General features: G+C 43.8%; 1 long non-coding RNA gene across 1 annotated transcript in view; it reads left to right on the top strand.

Annotated features, from left to right (window-relative positions):
- The window catches only part of LOC123328248, a 32,340-nt gene extending 10,560 nt beyond the window's left edge, over positions 1–21,780 (top strand). Inside the window, exon 3 of the long non-coding RNA XR_006543073.2 lies at positions 21,022–21,780. This is a non-coding gene — a long non-coding RNA (uncharacterized LOC123328248). The remainder of the gene's footprint in view (positions 1–21,021) is intronic.
- The last annotated feature ends 946 nt before the right edge of the window (positions 21,781–22,726 follow it).

Raw genomic sequence — 22,726 nt, 5'->3', positions numbered from 1 at the left:
ATGGGTACAGAGTTTTAGTTTGGGAAGATGAAAAAGTTCTAGAGATGGCTGGTGGTGCTGGTTCCACAGCCATGGGGATATACTTAATGCCAGGGAATGGTCCACTTATTTACTTACATTTTGCCTGTTCTTTGCCATTATGATTTATTACAGGACATTGAATATAGTTCCCTGTGCCAAATCTCTTAATAGTGAAGTCTCACTTATGAAATAATGGGACTTAAATTTATGCCTTTGATTTTTACTTTTTTTGAAACCTGTCATCTTTCCAAGAAATGATTCCTCTTTATGTGTCACGTGACTGTTTTTTATTGTTAGAACATGTTGACCAGATCCCTGACCCATGGTCTCCAACTGGTTCTGTTTCAGACCAGTGTGTGCTGGTTTTACAAATGTGACTTTGTCATGTGGGTGTTACCTCCAGTGCCTTCTCCTTATGTCGTTAGCTACATGTCTTCAGGCGCCCGTTCTCTTGTGTGTGTTGTTGGAGGCGGCATGGATCCGTGGGAAGGTCATGCCCTCGGAAATCAGCCTGCCTGCCTGTCAAGTGGCTGAACTTTCCTTTTCTTCTGTGTAAAATGGAGATAGTCTATTGTAGAGGTTTACAACTTTTTCTGTGAAGAGCCAGATAGTAAGTATTTTGGGTTTTATGGGTCAAGAGTCAAAAGTCTAGGAAAACACAAGGAAACAAACTCCTCTGATTTCTTAGAAAGAAATTCAAGATATAACCCTACAATATTTTGTAATACTCGTATTACAGGTATCCAAAAAGAGCGGAAACCTGTTTTGCTTAACTGAGGTTCAGAGTTAGTGCTCCTTGTTATTAAAGTTGCTTGCAAATGCGCATCTCTTCATCCTGGTTCAGGACATGAGAGCAAATGAGGTTCGGGGTCGGCAAGGCTGATGGGCTCAGTAGATGCATGTGGTGAGAGATGCAGATGTTTTCCTCGGCATATTTGCAGTGAACAATACCGTGAAGACACACAGGCTGTGGACGCTCCGTCTTTACGAATTTGTGACCTTGACTCCGAGGCCTCCTCGTGCTCCCGGGTGTTCTCATTTGCGTCCGTTGGAATGCACATCAGCAGATCCCACATCCAGTTCCACCAATTTAATGTCTTCTCAGCTCTGCAAGGATTCTTTCATGAGTTGTTAGTAGTTCTTCTCAGTCTGTGCATGGAGGCTCGATCTTCAGTCCCTTCCCAACTCGGCGTGAGGGTGTTGACTCCTCACAGAAGCAGCAGCAGAGTGGTTACAGGGACATCTGAGATCATTGAGAGCCAAAGAAAATCGCCTCCGGTCATTTGCCTCCTTCTTAATTGACTTGATGTTGCTCCCAGTGTCCTTAAGAACAACTGTTCTCACCAAAAGGCCAGTGGTGTTAAATATATCTTCTCTGGGTACACTTTTTCAGCTGCATCTTGTTGTGGCTTCTTTTTGGTCTTTGGATGTGGGGTATCTTTTCTGGTAGATTCCAGAATTATTATTATTTTTTTTTAATCTATGGTTGTTCAGCAATGAGTTGTAATTTTGATGATTTTGTAAGAAGGGGTGAACTCACATCTTTCTACTCCACTATCTTACTGGTCCTTCTTGAACTTTTTTCAAACTATCCACTTTAAAAGGTTTAAAATAGTAAATTTTATGTGTATTTTACTCCAAAAGAAAATAATGTTTTTTTTAAAACGCACATACCATAGAAATTTGAACCTCTTCCCTATTTCTCCGTTTAGCCTCTCTACCCGGTGCAAAGGTGCAGAATCAATGTGTGGTGTGAATGAAATTTCCAGTTCAGGACTTTATTGACGGTCCAGTGGTTAAGACTTTGCCTTTCAATGCAGGGGGTTTGGGTTTGATCCCTGGTTGGGGGGCTAAGAGCCCACATGCCTCGAGGCCAAAAAACCATAACATAAAACAGAAGCAATATTGTAACAAATTCCATAAAGACTTTTAAAATGATCCACATTAAAAAAAATTTTTTTTTTTCAAAGAAATTTCCAATTGATATGCTTGCTGGGAAGGCTTCAAATACTGGGCTCATTTCACACTTGCTAGCTCTGTTTTTTAAAACGTGGGAACATTTGCATCAGGCGTTTGGCTTAGATCTGTCTTTGTGCTTCGAGCCTGCGTGAGAATGGTTAGGAAGGAGTCCAGATGCCAACCAGCATCGCCGGTGTTAGCGCTGCCCTCAGAGTCGTAGGGAAAGCAAGTGATGCTGCAAGTGTGGGTATATTACTTAAGATCCAAAACACTTGAACCTTTCAAGTTAGTTTGGTTTTGTTGCTCATCTGTAAAATGGGGACAATAATAGTACTTTCCTCCACTGAGCTGTTATGAGGGTTAAATGAGATGAATTACATGAGCTACCCAGGACCTGTCTATAAATGGCAGCTGGGTAGGTACTATTTCATTTTGTGGCTTCAGCATGGCTTTGAGCAGAATGCAAGTAGACTACTGGTCCTTGTAGACCCACAGTGCCCTCGTCTGGGACATGTAATCCCTCTTGTAACAAACACCTGGAGAATACCAGCTTGCTGGCTGGAGGAGCAACCTTGTCAGAGAGAGCCTGACAGCTCTTTTTTGCAGACTGACTTCCCTGCTCAGCCAGGCACAGTGCCAGCAGCTGCTGGGCTCGTAAGTCCCCTGTCGTGCTGTCTTTCATTTAAATTGGAAAGATCTTGGGAAAGGACTGGACAAGACCCAATCTTGGCGGCCTTCTCACCAGCTTGGTCAGGTGAGACCGGATTTGGCGGCTCTCTTTCACTTTGAAGGTTAGAGTTGGGGAGGGCAGTTTCCAGGGAAAAGGATTGCTTTTTCCTGGAAAAAAGCAGTGTTGGGCCAAAAAAGAGCCTACCAGTGTGCACAAGTGCTCTGGGTGAGTCAAAGGAAATCAGCCACGGGCCCCACCCTCAGGACGTGACTGATGACCTCTAGGTCATGGACGCCTGTTTTCAAAGAACAGTTGCCTTTGGTTTCTTCTTTTCCCAGGGAGTTGAGCATATTGATCTTAAGGCTTTTCAAGGTTTGGCATCTAAAATTTTGACCTTGGTTTAATAGGAAGGGGGAACTTACAGGTTGCAAAGACGAAACTGAAAAAAAGTGAAAACATGTAACGAAAAATACTTGAAATAAACTCAAGGCCCCATTAACATTCAATCAGCACTTCCAAACAGAAGCTATTTTTATATTCCTATTTACTAGCATGATATACTATGGTTATTTTTCCCCATGACTCAAGAGGATGGGATAGTTTCCCCTTTCTTCAAATAGTTCTTAGTTTGAATGTGACACAGAGTCCCCATTTTCCCCATAAATTGTATATTTATAGCACTTGGGAATAGCCAGAGTGCTGTGTGTCTCCTAAAAGTACTTCTGTATTTGAATTATGGAGGAAATGACTTAATAGAATTCTGAACTGTGGGCACTCTTGACGGAGCAGGAGCAGAGAGGAGAACAGGACTCCGTGTTCCGGGCCGGGGTCCTGTCTGTTCTGAACATCATTCCTGAGGCTCCCCTTGGCCATGTGCGCCTCGGGCAGGGCGCTGGGGGCAGGCGGCCCAACTGGTTCGCCAGGCGAGGCTGTGGGCGTGAGCACAGGCTTCACATCATGGGCTTGGCTGCAGCTCTGCCCTGTCCTGGCTCTGAAAGCTTGGGGCAGTGACTTCCCCTTTCTGCTGCTTTTGGTGTTTCCTGTCTAAACTGGCCTAACAGGAGTGACACCTGGGGTTATGGTAAGAATCTGAATAACACAGGGAAAGCTCTTACCATAGTGTTTGGCATGGAGGGAGCCATAAGAAATGGTTCTTGTTCCCGAGGGAGGTTCGGAGCAGGGTGCACGTTATCTTCTGTCCCTTGCATCCTTCTTCCCGGTCCAGTGGCCTCCTTTGGAAGCCCAGTGGCCCTTCCTGAGACCAGCTGAGATCTCTCCTTGGGTGGTGGTGCCCTCAGAAACCCAAGTAGGATCCAAGGTGGGTGATGTGGCACAAAGATGGCCCTTCTAAGCCCACCTCCGTCCAGGCCTCCACTCCGCCTTTGTGTGCATGCAGGCTGGTCCTCTGCATTACGTGAGACATCACACGGTGGCCCAGGGCCAAATACATATTAGCCTGGAGGTCCTCCATGTAGCAGATGACCCCTTTACAGCCCTGCACTCTAGATGACAGCGGGCAGCTAGTGAGCATTTAGAAACTAGTTTTTTTTGTTTGTTTTTAACTATATTACTTTATGTTCTTCTTGGTTGCACTGGATCTTTCGTTGCAGTGCGTGGGCTTCCTCTAGTCCTGGACAGCAGGGGCAGCTCTCTGGTTGTGGTGCTTGGGCTTCTCGCGGTGGCTTTCCTCCTTGTGGCACAGGCTCTAGGTGCGTGGCCCTCAGTAGCTGCAGCACCCAGCCTCAGTAGATGTGTGCATGGGCTTAGTTGCTCTGTGGCATGTGGACCAGGGATTGAAACCCATGTCGCCTGCATTGGCAGGTGGGTTCTTATCCACGGTGCTACCAGGGAAGTCTAGGAACTTGGTTTTTTATTGTTGTTTATTAAAACGAGTTTTATAGTATAATTTATATACAACAAAATGCTTCCATTTTAAATGTAAAGTTTGGTGAGTTTTGAAAAAATGTATACCGCCATGTAAGTACCACTTGAATCCACATACAGAATATTTCCATCAACCCCCCAATGGTCCCTTGTATCCTGTTCCATTAGTCTCTCCTTTTTCCCACCCCCCCAGGCAACTGCTGATTTGCTTTCTGTCACTGCAGAAAAGTTTGTATTTTCTAGAATTTCACATAAATGTGTCAGGCTTCCAGTGCTTTTGAGAGTCATCCATGTTTTTGCAGTATATCCATGGGGTCTTCCTACTTATTGTTGAGTTTTATTCCATTATATAGATATGCCACAATTTGTTTATCCATTCCCCTGGTGATGGGCATTTGGGTTGTTTCTGGTTACGTGTGTTGTATAGCTAAACATTTGTGTTCAAATCTTTGTGTGGATATATGTTTTAATTTCTTTTGGGTAAATGCTGGGAGTGGAGTTACTGGGCAATATGGTAAATACAGTATATGTTTAAATTTATAAGAAACTTCCAGAATGTTTTCCAATGTAGCAGCAGTGTTTTACACTCCTACCAGCAATGTCACTGACCCTTGGTATTGTCTGCATCTTTTATTTTGGTCATTCTAGTGGCTGTGAAGTGGTGTCTTATTTTGGTTTTAATCTGCATTTTCCTAATGGTTAATGATGCTGAGGTCTTTCTGTGTGCTTATTGGTCATTCATATATCTTCTTTGTGGTGTCTTTGCAAATATCTTGCCTATATTTAATTCGTTTCTGTCTTCACAGTTGAATTATATTAGTTCTTTTTATATTCTGTGTATAAGTCCTTTGTGAGATATATATATGAATGAGAGGGAGAGGAAACATTTCCTCCTATTCTGTGGCTTTATTTCTATTTTCCAAGTAGTGATTTTTTAATGAGCAAAAGTATTAATTTTGAAAAAGCCTTATGTTCCAGTTATGTCCCTAATGGTTTGTGGCTTTTAACCTGAGAAATATTGGCCTATACCAAATTTACAAAGATTTTCTTTTAGGTTTTCTTCCCTGATAGCTCAGTTGGTAAAGAATCTGCCTGCAATGCAGGAGACCCCAGTTCGATTCCTGGGTCAGGAAGACCCACTGGAGAAGGGATAGGCTACCCACTCCAGCATTCTTGGGCTTCCCTTGTGGCTCAGCTGGTAAAGAATCTGCCTGCAATGCAGGAGACCTGGGTTTGATCCCTGGGTTGGGAAGATCCTCTGGAGAAGGGAAAGACTACCCACTCCAGTATTCTGGCCTGGAGAATTCCATGGGGTCGGTTGTGAAGAGTTGGACATGACTGGGCGACTTTCACTTTCAAATTTAGTTTATGGTTTTCAATTTCATATGTTGTCTATTACCCATTATGAGTTAATTGTTGAGTATGCTGTGAGTTGAGGCTCAATACTTGTAATTTTTGCAGCGTCCCTTTCCCTATGGAAATGCCTGGGCACCTTTGCTGAAAATCACATACATTTGTGGGTCTGTTTCTAGATTGTCTCTCTTCTGTTGATCTATATTTCCCTGTCATACTGTCTTGATTACTATATTTTATAGAAGTCTTGAAACTGCTTTGGTTGTTCTAGGTCATTTTCATTTCCTTTAAAAATGTAGAATCAGCTCATCAAGTTCTAAAAGAAAATCTACTGGAATTTTGATTGCAATTGTGTTCAACCCATGAATCAATTTGGGAGAGAATCGCCATCTTAGCAATATTGAACCTTCAGATCCATGAGCATGATATGTATGCCTGTTAATTTAGGTCTTCATATTTTTTGCAGTGTTTTTAAAATTTCAGTGTATAGGTTTTGCACATACTTTGTCAAATTGACTGCAAAGCATATCATGTTTTTTGATGGTATCAAGTAAGTATATATTTTATTTCATTTTCCAAGTGCTCATTGCTGGTATATAGAAATATAATCAAGTTTATATATTGACCTTATATCCTATGACCTTTATAAGTTCAACTCACTAGTTTTAGTAGCTCTGTGTACGTGTGTGTGTGTGTGTGTATGTATGTAGATTCCTTAGGATTTTCTAACATAATAAAAATATTTGTGAACAAAGATTTGTTTTTTCCCCATCCATTATCTGTGCTTTTTCTTTCTCTTTTGAGCCTTTTTTGGGGAAATCATTAGAGCTTGCAGTGCTTAACAGAAGTGATGAGAGAAAGCATCCCTGTCTGTTCACTTTCTTAGGGAAAAGTATTCAGTCTGTCACGGGGAAGCCACAATATTACCTGTAGGTTGTGTGTAGATGTGCTAAAATTTATTAATAGTCTGCTTTTAATTATTACCATGTTCTGGCAATTCTGAACATGTCAGTGATAAAGTACCGTCTCCCAATTGTTTAAGTTCCAAACAATTCCTGAGTTACTGTTGGGTTTTTTTAATGTATATGAAAGCTTGGAATTCACACATTTGTATTGATTATCTGTTAGTAGCTGTATTTTATGGGGAAATGAGGAAATCCCTAGCCATAAATTGCTCCGCTGTTCCCTGCACACGCACTGTGACTTGGCGGCATGCATTCTTCGGAGAATGCGTTTGTAACATGTTGAAGTCCCTCCAGCTCACCTCGGGTACAGTCTGTGCCTCACGTGCCTGGGGTGAACTTGCTCCTGCATTTACACAGTAAAGTCCAAATAAAGAGTTACAGCACGATAAATGCAAAGATGAAGAAACAGAACTTCACTTACCTCAGTTCTATGGTCTATATGACTATTGGAGTTTTTACTTATGTCTTAAAATTTAAGACACTTATGACAGTGGAACTTCCTTGGTGGTGCAGTGGTTAAGATGCCTTGCTTCCAATGCCAGGGCCACGGGTTCCATTCCTGGTCAGTGGAGTTCTGCACGCCCTGCCGTGTGGCCAAAAAAGGAGAAAAAATTAAACAGTGAAACTGTGAGGTGTAATATTTTTGTTTGCTAAGGGCAAATTTTAATTCATACAGGAACTATGTTACTGAATTGAGTAATATCCTTAAAAATTGAAGTTTATTCATCTTAATTGCTCTTCTTATTGCTTAATTGTAATCCTCGTTTTTGTGATGGGCCAATAGGTAGGTCTAAGTTTTTTTCCTTTTAACACATTATTGACCGGGGGATTCTTGCAGAAACTGATGCCTGTGGTGTTAATACGTCTCTGGTCAATAAGCGTTAAACCTACATTAATGAAGTAGGAAAAATAGTTGTTATGTTTGCATGTTTGTACTGTGTTATCTTATTTTTTATTGCTTACTTTTGTTTTATTGGCAAACTTCCATTCACAAAGTTCAATAAGAGAAAACTCTCGCTGTCAGCAGTCCTTTGCTGGTCATCACTGTTGTTAGTTCCAATTCATGATTATTCAAGACAGGAATTTAATGCAGTAGGGGAGCGTCAGCTGCAGCCCTGGTGAGCTGGGGCCTGGGCGGCGCCAGCCCTGGGCAGTGGTCAGCCCGCACCTCACCCCGCCAAGCAGACAGAGTGCGCTTTGGTTGGCCACTTGCGGGTTATTATGTTTGTCTTCTGGGGAGAATTTTGAGTTTTGCTCTGAGGCAGGGGCACAGATAAAAGACAGACAGGTTAATGATTAAAAGACATGAGGTGATTTTGTGAAGTTCTAGTGGAAAACCCTGGCCTGGGAGTCAGGAGACTCTGCCCTCCCATCACCTCATCTGCTTTTCACCTCTCTGGGGTTGAGTGAGGCCATCTCAGTGATTTCTTCTGCTTCTGAAATTCAGTGGCTTTCTTGTCTCGTAATAAAGTATAAAGGGCTATTATTACTGTCGTTGTTCATATCAGTGGACAAAGAAGAGGCCCTGGAGACATTGACCAGTGGAAGGGAAGGACAAGGCAATTATATATTTAAACATTTTCTGTGTGTGTGTGTTACATCGCTTCAGTTGTGTCTGACTCTTTGCGACCCTATGGACTGTAGCCCGCCAGGCTCCTCTGTCCATGGGATTCTCCAGGCAAGAATGCTGGAGTGGGCTGCCATTTCCTTCTCCAGAGGATCTTCTGGACCAAGGGATGGAACCCATGTCTCTTATGTCTCCTGCACTGGCAGGCAGTTTCTTTACCACTAAAGGCAAACGAAAGAGTCTTGTCCTCAGCCACTTCAGTGACGCTCACTCCTGTCATGATGCTGACCTTGCACCTCATTTGCAGGGCTCTGGGCCTTTCTTATGGAGAAGGAAATGGCAACCTACTCCAGTATTCTTGCCTGGAGAATCCCAGGGACAGAGGAGCCTCGTGGGCTGCCGTCTATGGGGTCGCACAGAGTCGGACACGACTGAAGCGACTTAGGAGGAGGAGGAGGAGGGCCTTTCTTAAGTTAGATTGCAGAGGACAGACAGATGGTGGCTAACTCATGATATGTCTGCCTTTGAGGTTTCTCCTGGGTGCTTAGCTCAAACCCACCTCTGCCAGGGAATTTTCTGTGGCTTCAGACAGCAGAGGGAGAGGCTGTTCTGTCCCTGGCAGAGGCAGATATAATACCGGAGGTCAGAGCCTCTCCAAAGATGTTCATGGATTACCAACATCCTTATCACTTGGTGTGCTTCCAGACTTACAGATCCAGAATCTAAGGTGAGGTTCCAGGGATCTGCTAATAAACTGTTTCCAGGAGGTATAAAGCCTTCTGAGGTTTGAGCACCATTCATGTGGGAGGGTGACCACGAGAGTGAAGATTTGAAAATGGTTCAAAGCTGATACAGTACAAATATATTACTGAACATATTTTACTGCCTTTGTTGTTTCACAATATCTTGTAATTATTAAATAACCAGTGTTTTGTCCTTCAAGCTCATCATTCTGCAAAATCAAGAGATGTCATTTTAGGTAGTATCAAGTACTATGAGAAAATAAAATGAGATGACTGATCATGACAAATCATAAGGTGACATTCACCACATGGAATCCATGGCCTGAATAAAAGGTTAGGGAAACTATAGTTGGCTAATGAGAAAGTCAAGTTTAATTAATTGTCCTCTGATGAGCAGATTTGCATTGGGATTTGGCTCCTGAGCTCAATAGCTAATTACAAGCTAGCTTGTGAATAGTAGGTAATCTGCCTCCACAGTTTCACGTTGGAGATGTCACAATTGCTATTTGTTGAAGGACAGCCAGGCAGAGGGACTGGATACCAACCGGACTTCTCTAGGGGCATCCTGAGATAGTGGTCTTAGAGAATGGATCAGCTGTCACCCACAGACTAAGATAGAATCTGTAGTTTTGAAGGATGTGCTGTACCTTTGTACAAGGCAACGTACCTGGTTGCCTTTAAATCATGGAGGCAACAGGGACTGTGAGATGGCCTCTAGTTGACCCCCTTCTACTAGCCATGATGTGTCCAATTATTTCAGAGAATGCCATCTTCCCCTGTTCTTCTAGTTCTACCTCCCATTCAGACTGGGTTCCCGTAACTTACCATATCAAGAGCATTTGACCGCATTCAACACCCGGTCATCATAGAAGCTCTCAGCCGTCTTGGAACAGAAGAGAACTCCCTGAACCTAGGAAAGGGCCACAACAACAGCAACCCAGCTTTCAGCTAAGAACACAGTGAGTGCTGCAAGACCGAATGCTTTTCCCTGATATCAGAAAATCACTCTGGCTGTAAAGAATGGGATGTAGAGAGCCGGGCTAAAGTCGGGGATTTAGTGGCATATGGCACCCCACTCCAGTCCTCTTGCCTGGAAAACCCCATGGACAGAGGAGCCTGGTAGGCTGCAGTCCATGGGGTCGCGAAGAGTCTGACATGACTGAGTGACTTCACTTTCACTTTTCACTTTCATGCATTGGAGAAGGAAATGGCAACCCACTCCAGTGTTCTTGCCTGGAGAATCCCAGGGACGGGGGAGCCTGGTGGGCTGCCGTCTCTGGGGTCGCACAGAGTTGGACACGACTGAAGCGACTTAGCAGCAGCAGCAGCAGCAGGAGGTTACTGCAGTAGTTTGGGCAAAGATAAAAATTAGAACTTGGGTGTTAGCAAGAGAAATGAGAGGTATTTGAAAGGTAAAGTAGACAAGGCTCACAGATTTATCTAGCAAGGGAATGTTATAAGGACAATTCAACTGGGTAGATGGTGCTGGAATATTAGGAGGATGGCAAATACCATTTTCTTCTGCAAAGACCCCTACCCTCTATACCCAGAGGCAATTACAAGAGTCTGGTATCTGTGGAAGAGATGTGTATGCCGAAGAGAAGCATTTGAAAATACTAAAATATACAGCCCTCCTGGGTGGTGGAGTGGTAAAGTGTCTGCCTACAATGCAGGATACACAAGAGACACAAGTTTGATCACTGGGTCGGGAAGACTCCTGGAGGAGGAAATGGCAACCCACTCCAATATTCTTTCCTGGGAAATCCCATGGGTAGAGGAGCCTGGCAGGCTATAGTCTATGGGGCTGCAAAGAGTCAGGCACAATTGAGTGAAACTGTGTATCTCTGACAACACACGGGCATTGAATGAGAAATACAAGTCTTGGGAAATAAATTGTTGGGAAGATGTGCCAATACAAAAATACTGGAGAAAAAGTGAGAATGATATATTTCAAGGTGCTTTATAACAAAGCTCTTTAACATACTATCTCATTTAAGTATCACTAGAGTTGACTCATTGGAAAAGACTCTGATGCTGGGAGGGATTGGGGGCAGGAGGAGAAGGGGACGACAGAGGATGAGATGGCTGGATGGCATCACTGACTCGATGGACATGAGTCTGAGTGAACTCCGGGAGTTGGTGATGGACAGGGAGGCCTGGTGTGCTGCGATTCATGGGGTCGCAAAGAGTCAGACATGACTGAGCGGCTGAACTGAACTGAACTGAAAGCTTGTAAGATAGATTTTTTTTGATACCTGTTTTTGAACGAGCAATTGGAATCTCAGATTCATTGTCATTTGTCCAACACTAATCAATGGTGGAAGAGTTTTTTTTAACCTATGTCTTCCGATTCCAGCCTCCCTGATCTTTTTCAATGCTTCAGTGAAGGTTAATTTCAGCTTTGAATAGAGTCATCAGAAAGAATTCACATCTATACAGACTGCTGCTGCTACTGCTGCTGCTAAGTCGCTTCAGTCGTGTCCAACTCTGTGTGACCCCACAGACGGCAGCCCACCAGGCTCCTCTGTCCCTGGGCTGCTCCAGGCAAGAATACTGGAGTGGGTTGCCATTTCCTTCTCCAATGCATGAAAGTGAAAAGTGAAAGTGAAGTCGCTCAGTCGTGCCCAACTCTTAGCAACCCCTAAGGCAATGGCAACCCACTCCAGTACTCTTGCCTGGAAAATCCCATGGACGGAGGGGCCTGGTAGGCTTCAGTCCATGGAGTCGAGAAGAGTCAGACATGACTGAGGGACTTCACTTTCACTTTTCACTTTCACGCACTGGTGAAGGAAATGGCAACTCACTCCAGTGTTTTTGCCTGGAGAATCCCACGGACAGGGGAGCCTGGTGGGCTGCCGTCTGTGGGGTCGCACAAAGTCGGACATGACTGAAGCAACTTAGCAGCAGCAGCAGCAGAGCCTCTCTTATCAACTGTTTCCCTTTTCTCCCACCAGCTTAGGTAAATCCTACTTACCCTTCAAGGCTCAGTTCAGATTGTTCAACTCCCATGAATCTTTCACGCCCGTTCCTACACACTGATTTCTTTCATATTAAAAAAATTTAATTAACTTGATTTCATACCATATATCAAAAGCAGTATTTCAACATGTAATCAATATAAAAACTGAGTTGTTCTACAGTCTTTTTTCCTCAAGTCTTTGAAGTCCAGTGTGCATTTTACCCTTATAGCACATCTCTGCTTGGACACGTCCATGTCTCCACTAGCAGCTTCTCCGCCTCCATCTCCTCTTCCCTCCGCCACTTGCTCCGCCTCCATCACCTCTTCTGCTGCTACTGAGAAAACAGTATCTTTTCCTATTGTCACTCCCTTGGCCTGCAACCCCACCACAACCTGACGCCCCAGCCTCTGCCACAGGCCCCGAGCGCCTTCTCCCCAGCAGGGCCTCGCAGCTCTGCACTCCGAGAGCCTTTCCAAGCGGCTGTCCACTGCCTCCCAGGCAGAGGCTGCTTCCAGGCCCTCCGTGAGGGGGAGTCTCTTCCTGCTCGGTTTCGGCGGCTTTGTGGCTGGGACCCGTATGGACTGGGACCTGGGCAGTGTGCTCACAGCTCGAAGGGTCCTAGGGCGCACCCCCTCCCCTGGACCTGGGGCAGGGAGAGCGTGCCGGCCCCCTGGATGCCACCACCTCTGGCCGCCGTCCCCTGTGTTCCTTGGCCTCCTCCTCCAGCACCTGGCAGGTCTCCTGGACAGGGCAGCAGGAGGCTATGGGCCTGGTTACCCCAGACCAGGCGGCTGGCTGGAGAAACGTGTTCCCTCCTCTCACCCTCGGACCTCCTCACGGAGCTTGTGTTTTGTGTCACTCAGTGTGTGTGTGTGTTTGCCACAGTCTATTTGAACTGTGGTGGCTCAGCGGTGATCGCCTGCCAATGCAGAAGACACAGGAGACACGAGTTCACTCTCTGGGTCAGGAGGAGCCCCTAGTTGAGAGAATGGCAGCCCGCTCCCGTATTCTTGCCTGGGAAATGCCATGGTCAGAAGGAGTCTGGCAGACTACAGTCCATAGGGTCGCAGAGTCAGACACAGCTGAGGACGCACGCATATTTGAACTGTTATTTACGTATGCATCCATTCATTTGTACGTTCATTATTTTATTCAACCCAGAATTATTGAATGCATACATTTAGAGGCACTCTTCTACATGGTAGTTCTGTATCTAACTCTTGAATCCTCAGTTAAGCTTGAAGATGTTGTTTGTGGCAGTGGGAAGACCCAGATTCTGGGGCAGAACATGAATGTAGGGCCAACTGAAGGGGAGAGTGGTGGGACTTCCCTCTCAGCTTTGTCCTCTTGGGTCTGCACGCTGGCGAGTCATGCGGTGCTTCAGGGTGCTCTGGGTGCAGAGGAGGGATGGTGTCCACCTCGGGGGGCTGAGCTGGGTCTTATGTGAAGTTCAGGTGACGAATGAAAGAAGAATTTCATTTTCTAAGCCATTGCTCTGCCTGGTCCTTAGACCAGTATCCTCTGTGTTTAAACTGGGGAGCGGGAATGACCATCTTAGTGACTCGAACAACGACAACCGAGAGTCAAAAGACGGAAGATTTCTGTAATTGTGAAGGATATAGTGACTGCACGTGGGCTTATAGAATCCTCCCAGTCAGAGGTGCATTTTCACCCCCTTCCCGTCCCCTGGACATCAGATGGAAGCTAACCTCGGAGGGGTGAGCATAGCCACAATAGACAAGCATCACCTTCTCTGTTTTCCCAGGCATGGGGGAGGGGAGAAAGCTGTACTTTCTCAGTTCTCCAGCTTTCTCTGCTGTCTTAGCCTGTGTATTCCTAAAGGAAAGCCAAGATGAAGGGTCACAAACAGGTAGTCTGAGAAATTATACTAGATACCAGGAATGAGGGCTTCCCTGGTGGCTCAGATGGTAAAGAATCTGCCTGCAATGCTGGAGACCCAAATTCGATCCCTAGGTCGGGAAGAACCCCTGGAGGAGGGCATGGCAACCCACTCCAGTATTCTTGCCCAGAGAATCCCATTGGCAGGGGAGCCTGGTGGGCTACAGTCCACGGGGTCGCAAAGAGTCAAACACAACTGAGCAGCTAACACTTTCACCAGGAATGAGGAATGGGACAGTGAAACACGGAAGGCAGAAAAGCCACTAGAAGAATGTCATGTTAATCCACAAATGACCAAGAAGTGCATGAAAAAGTGCTCAATATCACTAGTCATCAGAGGAATTCACATTCACGTCTCAATGAGACACCCCGGAATGACCACTGAGATGGCTAAATTACAGAGACTGGCAGCTGCAGAGGTTGCTGAGAATGTGGAGTCATTGGCGCTCTCATAAATTATTGATAGAAGCATAAAGTGGGCACAGCCACTTAAAAACAATCTGACCATTTCTCATAAAACTAAACGTACATGTCTATGACCCAGCGATTCCATTCCTAAAAACTTACTCAGTGAGAATATCCATCCACAGCCAGACTTGGGTAGGAATGTTACCTACAGCAGCAAATATGAAGATCAGCATATTTACAGGAGGATAGATGAGCAAACCGGTTGCTGTGCAATATTGTTCTCTGTAGCATCAGACTTTACTTTCACCACCAGACACATCCACCACAGAGCATCATTTCTGCTTTGGCTCAGCCTCTTCATTCTTTCTGGAGCTATTTCTCTGCTCTTCCTCAATAGCATATTGGATACCTTCCAATCTGTGAGGCTCATCTTTCAGTGTCATGTCTTTTTGCCTTTTCGTACTGTTCGTGGGGTGCTCAAGGCAAGAATACTGGAGTGGTTTGCCATTCCCTTCTCCAGTGGACCACGTTTTGTCAGAACTCTCCACTATGCCCCATCTGTCGTGGGGGACCCTGCACGGCATGGCTCATAGCTTCATTGAATTACACAAGGCTGTGATCCACCTGATCATTTTGCTTTCTGTGATCATGGTTTTTGTTCTGGAGGCTGTGGGATTGTAGTTCTTGTTTCTGCTGTCAGCCCACTGATGGATGAGGATAAGAAGCTTGAGTGTTTTTACAACATAGCATTTGGCTTCCTCCAGTGGGTGATGAGAGAGAGAGAGAGAGGTGGCATACAGCCTTTTATGACCTAGTCCCAGAAGTTACACAGTCACTTCCACCTCATTCTGTTCCTTAGAAGTGAGTAACTAAGTACAGTCCATACTCAAGGGGAAGGGGGTTAGGCTTCATCTATTGAAGGAAGGAGCATCAAAGAACTTGTGGACATATTTTGAAACCACAATGTATTTCCAGTAGAGTTCAACCTTTGTCCTTACATGCGTATCAGTTCTGCATTAAATCCATTCTGTCCAGTCGCCTTCAAACTTTGGCCAGCACAGGGATTTAATACAAGGTTAATAGAAGAAGTTACATTCCCTGTTGCTGCAACTTGTCCCAAGTCCATAATTAATCTTTGTCATCTCCCTTCCTGCTATCTGTCTGTATTTCCCTTATGCTCATCTGGTTCTTTGACTGGCTTTCATTGTTTTCTTGAATGGATGACTGACACCCTTGTCTGTGAAGTGTCTGGGCCTCTGGAAGTGTCTGGCCTTCATTTTGTAAGGCCGTGATTGTTGCAGTTGCTCATTTCATCATCACTGATCACAGAATCACCAGCTGATATCCCAGTGAATCTCTGTGTTCCAGATATACTCCTCTTTATGCTCCATGAAGAGCTAAGTCTGCTCTTAAATAATCAGAGTCAATTACTCTTGCCAGTATAAGAACACCTTTCTTTGCTTGCTAGTCTACTGCCATGAGGAGGCCAAAGTTAACAAGTGGAAGTCTCAAGTTCAGTGGAAGGCCTACTATTTTCCCTAAGGAAATAATTCTCCTACCTGAACACAGAATGATTAATTCTACAGAAATTTATATAAAAGAATTATGGTAATGGGAAATGCAAATTTTAACTAGATTAAAAGGGGTGATGGTGAGTTGGGGGCCGGTTTTCTGCTAATCCTGGACCAGTGTTGCTGGACACTGGGGACGTGGCACTGTGGACATACCATAGAGTATGTACATCTGTACATGCTGTACATATACAGTATTCTGGAGAACAGCATCCTAACAAGAGGATGTTTGCCCTGAGTGGACACTTAAGCTGAGTTATTTGAAGAACTTTCCAAGAGCTGCTTCCAGCCACGAGGGAGTGAGCCAGTTCTGGAATTACCTTTTGAACCTGAGCAAGTAGAAAACTAAACAAAATATAGGAAACATTTTCAAACATTGGAGAAGAGTTGTGATCCCTGAGAAATGGAAAACAAATGGAGCAAGGGGTACGATCACAGAGGCTTTCTGCTTGGAGGTAGCTCCAAGGCTGGGCTTCAGACAGGGGAAACTGTATATATGGTTCCCATAAAAAATTACTAACATCCTCCTGACAGTTTATTAGTGAAGGTGCCTTCAGATTTTAAAACTGTCTTCAGTATTACAGGGAAAAGAACAGAGTCAACTATTAGAATGTTGCCATTCTTTTAAAAAGTTACAAATGCTTGAGAATGTTTCAAAATATTTTGTTATAGAAAATGTTAAACATACACAACATAGGAAGAATAGAATAATGAATCCCCGTGTGTCCGCCAGCCTCTTAGGGCCTCTTTACCAAGACTCCAAAGAAATCTAGAATTCTGGGTTCACACTGCAGGTGGCTCAGGTGGCCACTCAAGAGAAGAATGTTTTCTCACTGTTTCCTTCACAGCTTGAGTGATCACATTGCCTACCCCAAGAAATGGATTTCTTCCCCTCCGGTGGGTTTGTCTGCTCAGGTTGTCTTTAACCAGAGGGGGTCAAGGCCAGAGATGAAGAGGGGTCTAGCTGTGCCTACTGGAGGGAGCAGTGTCCTCCTGTTTCTTAGTAATTCACTGTAAATCAGTTCTGATACTTGTCAGAGTTTTATTTAGCTCTGTTCTTATTTTCCTTCTGTTGGAACATCATTCGTTTTTCTTGGACTGTGGGATACAGTCCATGACCTTCACCTGGGCTCCAGCATTACTGTCTGTAGTATTTCACAGTAAATGAATTGGTATAACATCGCCCATCTTCCTTCTATATTGTTTGACTCTTGCATTTTGATCAGCCTAGGCTGCTCACTGTTTTCCATCTTAGTTCAGGGAAACCAGGAAAAAATTGCTTTGAAATTGATTTTTTTTTTTTTTTTTTTGGTATGTTTTTCTAATGAAATTCTGTGATGGCCTTGGTTGTGTTTTTCCAAATCTCCTCCCATCTCACTTCTGTTTTCACACTGAGATGCAGTTGTTTTTCACACTCTGGAGCACAGAAAAAAATATGGACTGAATTCTATGCTGAGCAGAACCCATTTGGACCTCTGGGTTTTATTGGGGGTACTGCATTTGAAAGAACATATTGGCAAATAGAAGTGTGTCAAGGGGAGAGTGAACAGATTGGTCTGGGAGCAATATATGAAGAACTAACCATGGAGAAAAAACAACCTGGGGAGATGCAGTAGCTATCTGCAAAAGCTGTACTGAAAGCTAACTGTGAGAAATTGGAGAAAGGCAAATTTAGTTTTATAAGATCCTTGTCTTATAAATTCTAAGAGTAGATTAGATTAGAAATATCCAGCATTCTAACTAGATTGTCTCATAAAGAAGTGTGTTCTCCTCCCTGAGAGTCAGATAAAGGCCAGATAACATCTCTTAGGAATATACTTACAGAGGCTGTTCCCAGTAACAACAGAAAACCTGTTTAGAGCACTTATTTTGTGCCACGTATCATTCTGAGCACCTTTCCTCTCTTACTAATTTAATCCCCAATGGCAGCCTTTTAGATAGGCGCTTTAGATTCATAGACTCTTATTCTAAAGGCTTAATAGAAAGGTGCATGGCACATCTATCTGGTGTTAGAAAACACCCCCATGGAACTATCAAATACATTAATATTTCTGTGATAAGGCATGTGAATTTAACATTAAATAGAATACATACATGAATGGGTTAGATTTTGCTGCAAATGAATTCAGGTCAGCTCTTCTCGTGAAATAGGTTTTGACATTATTTTTTCAACATTATTTATTTAAAAATGTATTTATTTATGTATTCATTTGGCTTTGCCAGGTCTTAGTTGGGGCATGTGAGACAAGTTCCTTGGCCAGGGATCGAACCTGGGCCTCCTACATTCAGAGCGCAGAGTCTTAGCCATTGGACCACCAGGGAAATCCTTTGAAATAATTTTAGATTTACAGATTCTGAATTGTAGATGAGGGAATAGGGTCTCATTTTGTTATCTTTAGTTTGCTAATGAATACACTGATCAGATCAGATCAGATCAGATCAGTCACTCAGTCGTGTCCGACTCTTTGTGACCCCATGAATCGCAGCACGTCAGGTCTCCCTGTCCCTCACCAACTCCCGGAGTTCACTGAGACTCACGTCCATCGAGTCAGTGATGCCATCCAGCCATCTCATCCTCTGTCGTCCCCTTTTCCTCCTGCCCCCAATCCCTCCCAGCATCAGAGTCTTTTCCAATGAGTCAACTTTTCCCATGAGGTGGCCAAAGTACTGGAGTTTCAGCTTTAGCATCATTCCTTCCAAAGAAATCCTAGGGCTGATCTCCTTCAGAATGAACTGGTTGGATCTCCTTGCAGTCCAAGGGACTCTCAAGAGTCTTCCCCAACACCACAGTTCAAAAGCATCAATTCTTCGGTGCTCAGCCTTCTTCACAGTCCAACTCTCACATCCATACATGACCACAGGAAAAACCATAGCCTTGACTAGATGGACCTTTGTTGGCAAAGTAATGTCTCTGCTTTTGAATATGCTATCTAGGTTGGTCATAACTTTCCTTCCAAGGAGTAAGCGTCTTTTAATTTCATGGCTGCAGTCACCATCTGCAGTGATTTTGGAGCCCAGAAAAATAAAGTCTGATACTGTTTCCACTGTTTCCCCATCTATTTCCCATGAAGTGGTGGGACCCGATGCCATGATCTTCATTTTCTGAATGTTGAGCTTTAAGCCAACTTTTTCACTCTCCTCTTTCACTTTCATCAAGAGGCTTTTGAGTTCCTCTTCACTTTCTGCCATAAGGGTGGTGTCATCTGCATATCTGAGGTTATTGATATTTCTCCCGGCAATCTTGATTCCAGCTTGTGTTTCTTCTAGTCCAGCGTTTCTCATGATGTACTCTGCATATAAGTTAAATAAACAGGGTGACAATATACAGCCTTGACAAACTCCTTTTCGAGGCATAGGGATTAAATAACTTGCACAAAGTCGTACTCTTAACCATCCCATGTGCTGCCTCTCACTAAGCTCCACCTCCTCTTACTGAGTTGAACTAAGTGCCACCAGGTGTCTCTTCCAATTCCAGGAGCCTTGATTTCCTGACCTCTGACTCCAACCTGTGCCTCAAGCTCTTCCCACCAGCTAGAGATGCATTAGGGAGATGCAAGATCTGTTCCTAGAGGCCATGTTGAAATAAGAGAGATCTGGAAAAAGGAGATGGCTTCTTTCTACTCCAGGTAGATTGTGTCTCACGGGTGGCATCTTAGTGTAATTGCCCTCCATGCACTAGGCCGAGCCAACTGAAGAGAAAATGACATGTCATTATGATTTGTCTTCAGTGAACTTCCCTTTCATATCTTTCCACCTGTTACCCAGACCACCACCGCCTGAATCCTGATGACTTGGGACTGCCTCCTTTCCATCCATGTTCCAGGAATGATTTTCCTAGAAAGGAGCTGATGTCCCTTAACCTTTCTTGCACTATCTAGACATGCATTTTGGAGTAGTAGAAAGAAAATGGATTTGTACATTCAAATATCTGAATTTAGGTCCAGAAATGCAAACTTGGGCAGTCACTGAAACTCATTCATCACTTTGTGAAATGAGATGGATAGTACTTACCCAGGGATGAATTCTGATTCTATGGGCCTTGAAGTTTATCCTCTTTGGGGGACCCTTTTTAAACAAAAGAATACAAAATTGTGAATACAAATTGGGTGGGTACAAAATGTGTATTTATTTAGAAATGATGCCCATGGGCATATAAGGGAAGTACAATGCTTTGGAAGTGAAGTGTAAAGAAACCATCATATTAACAAAAGATCTTTTTGTGTGTGTATGAATATATCACTTGGGCCCCTTACCAGAGTTAGGAAGGGGTCCATTCAGCGAAGGGTCTTGAAGCTTAAGATTTATTAATATCATGATAAATTTGCTTCTTTCTCAGCCTCATAGAGTTGTGAAAATTAAATCACAAGACTAAATATATGAAAACCTGTTTTGTAATTACTAAACATAGTTGTATGTATACTTGAGTGTTCCCATTCTTCACAAGAGCATTTTAGATGAGTTCACAGTTCAGTTCTCTGCACTGCAGAGATCCAGGGAGCCCAGTATTCTTCTTCTAAAGATTGCTCTTGTAGCTCAGTGTGCGGCAGGATGGAATTTCCATGTGCTGTCAACTGGACATCTTCTTCATCTCTCTCTCCCATGTTGGGTTTCTTACTTCCTGCATGCCTCCTTGTCCTCTTTCTTGGTTTAGACCCTCTCCTTTTGGTGGGTCTTATTCTCCAATAGCTTCCTGAGGAAGGTTATTTGGGAGGTAAATTAACTGAGACTCTGAATGTCTCAAAAGTCTTTATTCTAGCCTTATAACTAACTGATAGTTTAAATGAATCTAGACCGTAGGTTTAAAGTCATTTCAAATCAGAATTTGGAAGGCATTCTGTTATATATATATTTAGCTTCTGGTATTACTCTTGAGAAGTTCTGGGAATTCCAATCCCCAATCAATCCTTTGTACCTGAAGATTTTTCCCCTTTGGAGAAGGTCTAAGAATCCACAATAGCATATGCGGTTGATTAGATTATTGCTCAGATATATTCACTGTTCTCTCTTTCCCTCCCACTCAGGTGAGTGGACTGTGCTTCCCAGCTGTTGGATTCTAAGCTTGGCTATGTGGCTTACTTTGGCTGACGGGATATTAGCAGACTGTTGCATGCAGAATTTGAAAAGCACTTATGTGATTGAACTTGTGCTCTCACGTTTTGTCATCAGAAGCAGCAGAACACGCTGATGACTAGCCCACTGGTTCTAATAGATGGAACAAGGCCAGTCAGTCCTGGCCAAGTTCAGCCTAAATCAGCAAAGCTGCCCAGCTGAGCCTAGTGGAGATCTGCCAACCCTCAGCTGATTCACAGATCAATGATAATAAATTGCTGTTATTTTAAGCCACTGAGTTTTTGGATGTTTGTCATATAGCATTTTGTGGCAATGGCTTTTGGTGTCAGGGATTGGTATCTATTGGTATTAGGAATTGGTATCAGCAGTAGGATATAGACAGAAGAGGAGCAAAAAAAATAAGTAGCATTGGTTTGGGGACTGAATGGTAGGCAACAGAAGCCTAATAAGAGGCTGGAAATAAAATCTAGACCTGTGTTATGTAGGAATGAAATGGTTCGTGAATGTTTGGTAACTTGGAATATTCACCTAAAAATATTTGGATTTGTGCTGAGAGATCTACAGAGAAAATGATGGAAGGGTGAACTCATCATATGTAGCTACAGATAATAGACGTGCAAGAAAGAAATGAATTCCTAAAAAAAAAAAGAAAAAGAAATGAATTCCTAGGTGAACCAGCCAGTTTTCAAGGAAAATGTAGATGAAATAGAGTCCAGGACTAGCTCAGTTGGAGAATAGCTTTTTCACCTTCAGCTGACGGCTTGGTGGCGAGTCAGCTGCATCGGCCCCTCTGTCCTGGGGGCTCAGAGGTCTGTCCTCATGCCTGTGCGGACTGGAGGTTTGCCACTGCTCCTCACAGGGCTCCAGCGGGCACCACTGTCTGAGGACTTACAGATTGCTTGTCACCAACTCAAAGGACATGAATTTAGGAAACTCTGGGAGATAGAAGCACAAGTTGGAATCAAGATTGCCGGGAGAAATATCAATAACCTCAGATATGCAGATGACACCACCCTTATGGCAGAAAGCGAAGAACTAAAGAGCCTCTTGATGAAAGTGAAGGAGAAGAGTGAAAAAGTTGGCTTAAAACTCAACGTTCAGAGAACGAAGATCATGGCATCTGGTCCCATCACTTCATGGGAAATAGACAGGGAAACAGTGGAAACAGTGAGAGACTTTATTTTTTGGGCTCCAAAATCACTGCAGATGGTGACTGCAGCCATGAAATTAAAAGACGCTTACTCCTTGGAAGAAAAACTATGACCAACCTAGACAGCATATTAGAAAGCAAAGACATTACTTTGCCAACAAAGGTCCATTTAGTCAAAGCTATGGTTTTTCCAGTAGTCATGTATGGATGTGAGAGTTGGACTATAAAGAAAGCTGAACACCAAAGAATTGATGCTTTTGAACTGTAGTGTTGGAGAAGACTCTTGAGAATCACTTGGATTGTAAGGAGATCCATCCAGTCCGTCCTAAAGGCAATTAGTCCTGAATAGTCACTGGAAGGACTGATGCCGAAGCTGAAACTCCAATACTTTGGCCACCTGATGCGAAGAACTGACTGGATGGAAAAGACCCTGATGCTGGGAAAGATTGAAGGCAGGAGGAGAAGAGGACAGCAGAGGATGAGATGGTTGGATGGCATTACCGACT

Source organism: Bubalus bubalis, chromosome 11 (assembly GCF_019923935.1).
Source record: "Bubalus bubalis isolate 160015118507 breed Murrah chromosome 11, NDDB_SH_1, whole genome shotgun sequence".
Classification (NCBI taxonomy): Eukaryota; Metazoa; Chordata; class Mammalia; order Artiodactyla; family Bovidae; genus Bubalus; species Bubalus bubalis.
Note: the sequence above shows the minus strand (reverse complement) of the source record. Positions and strands in the feature narration are given on the sequence as shown.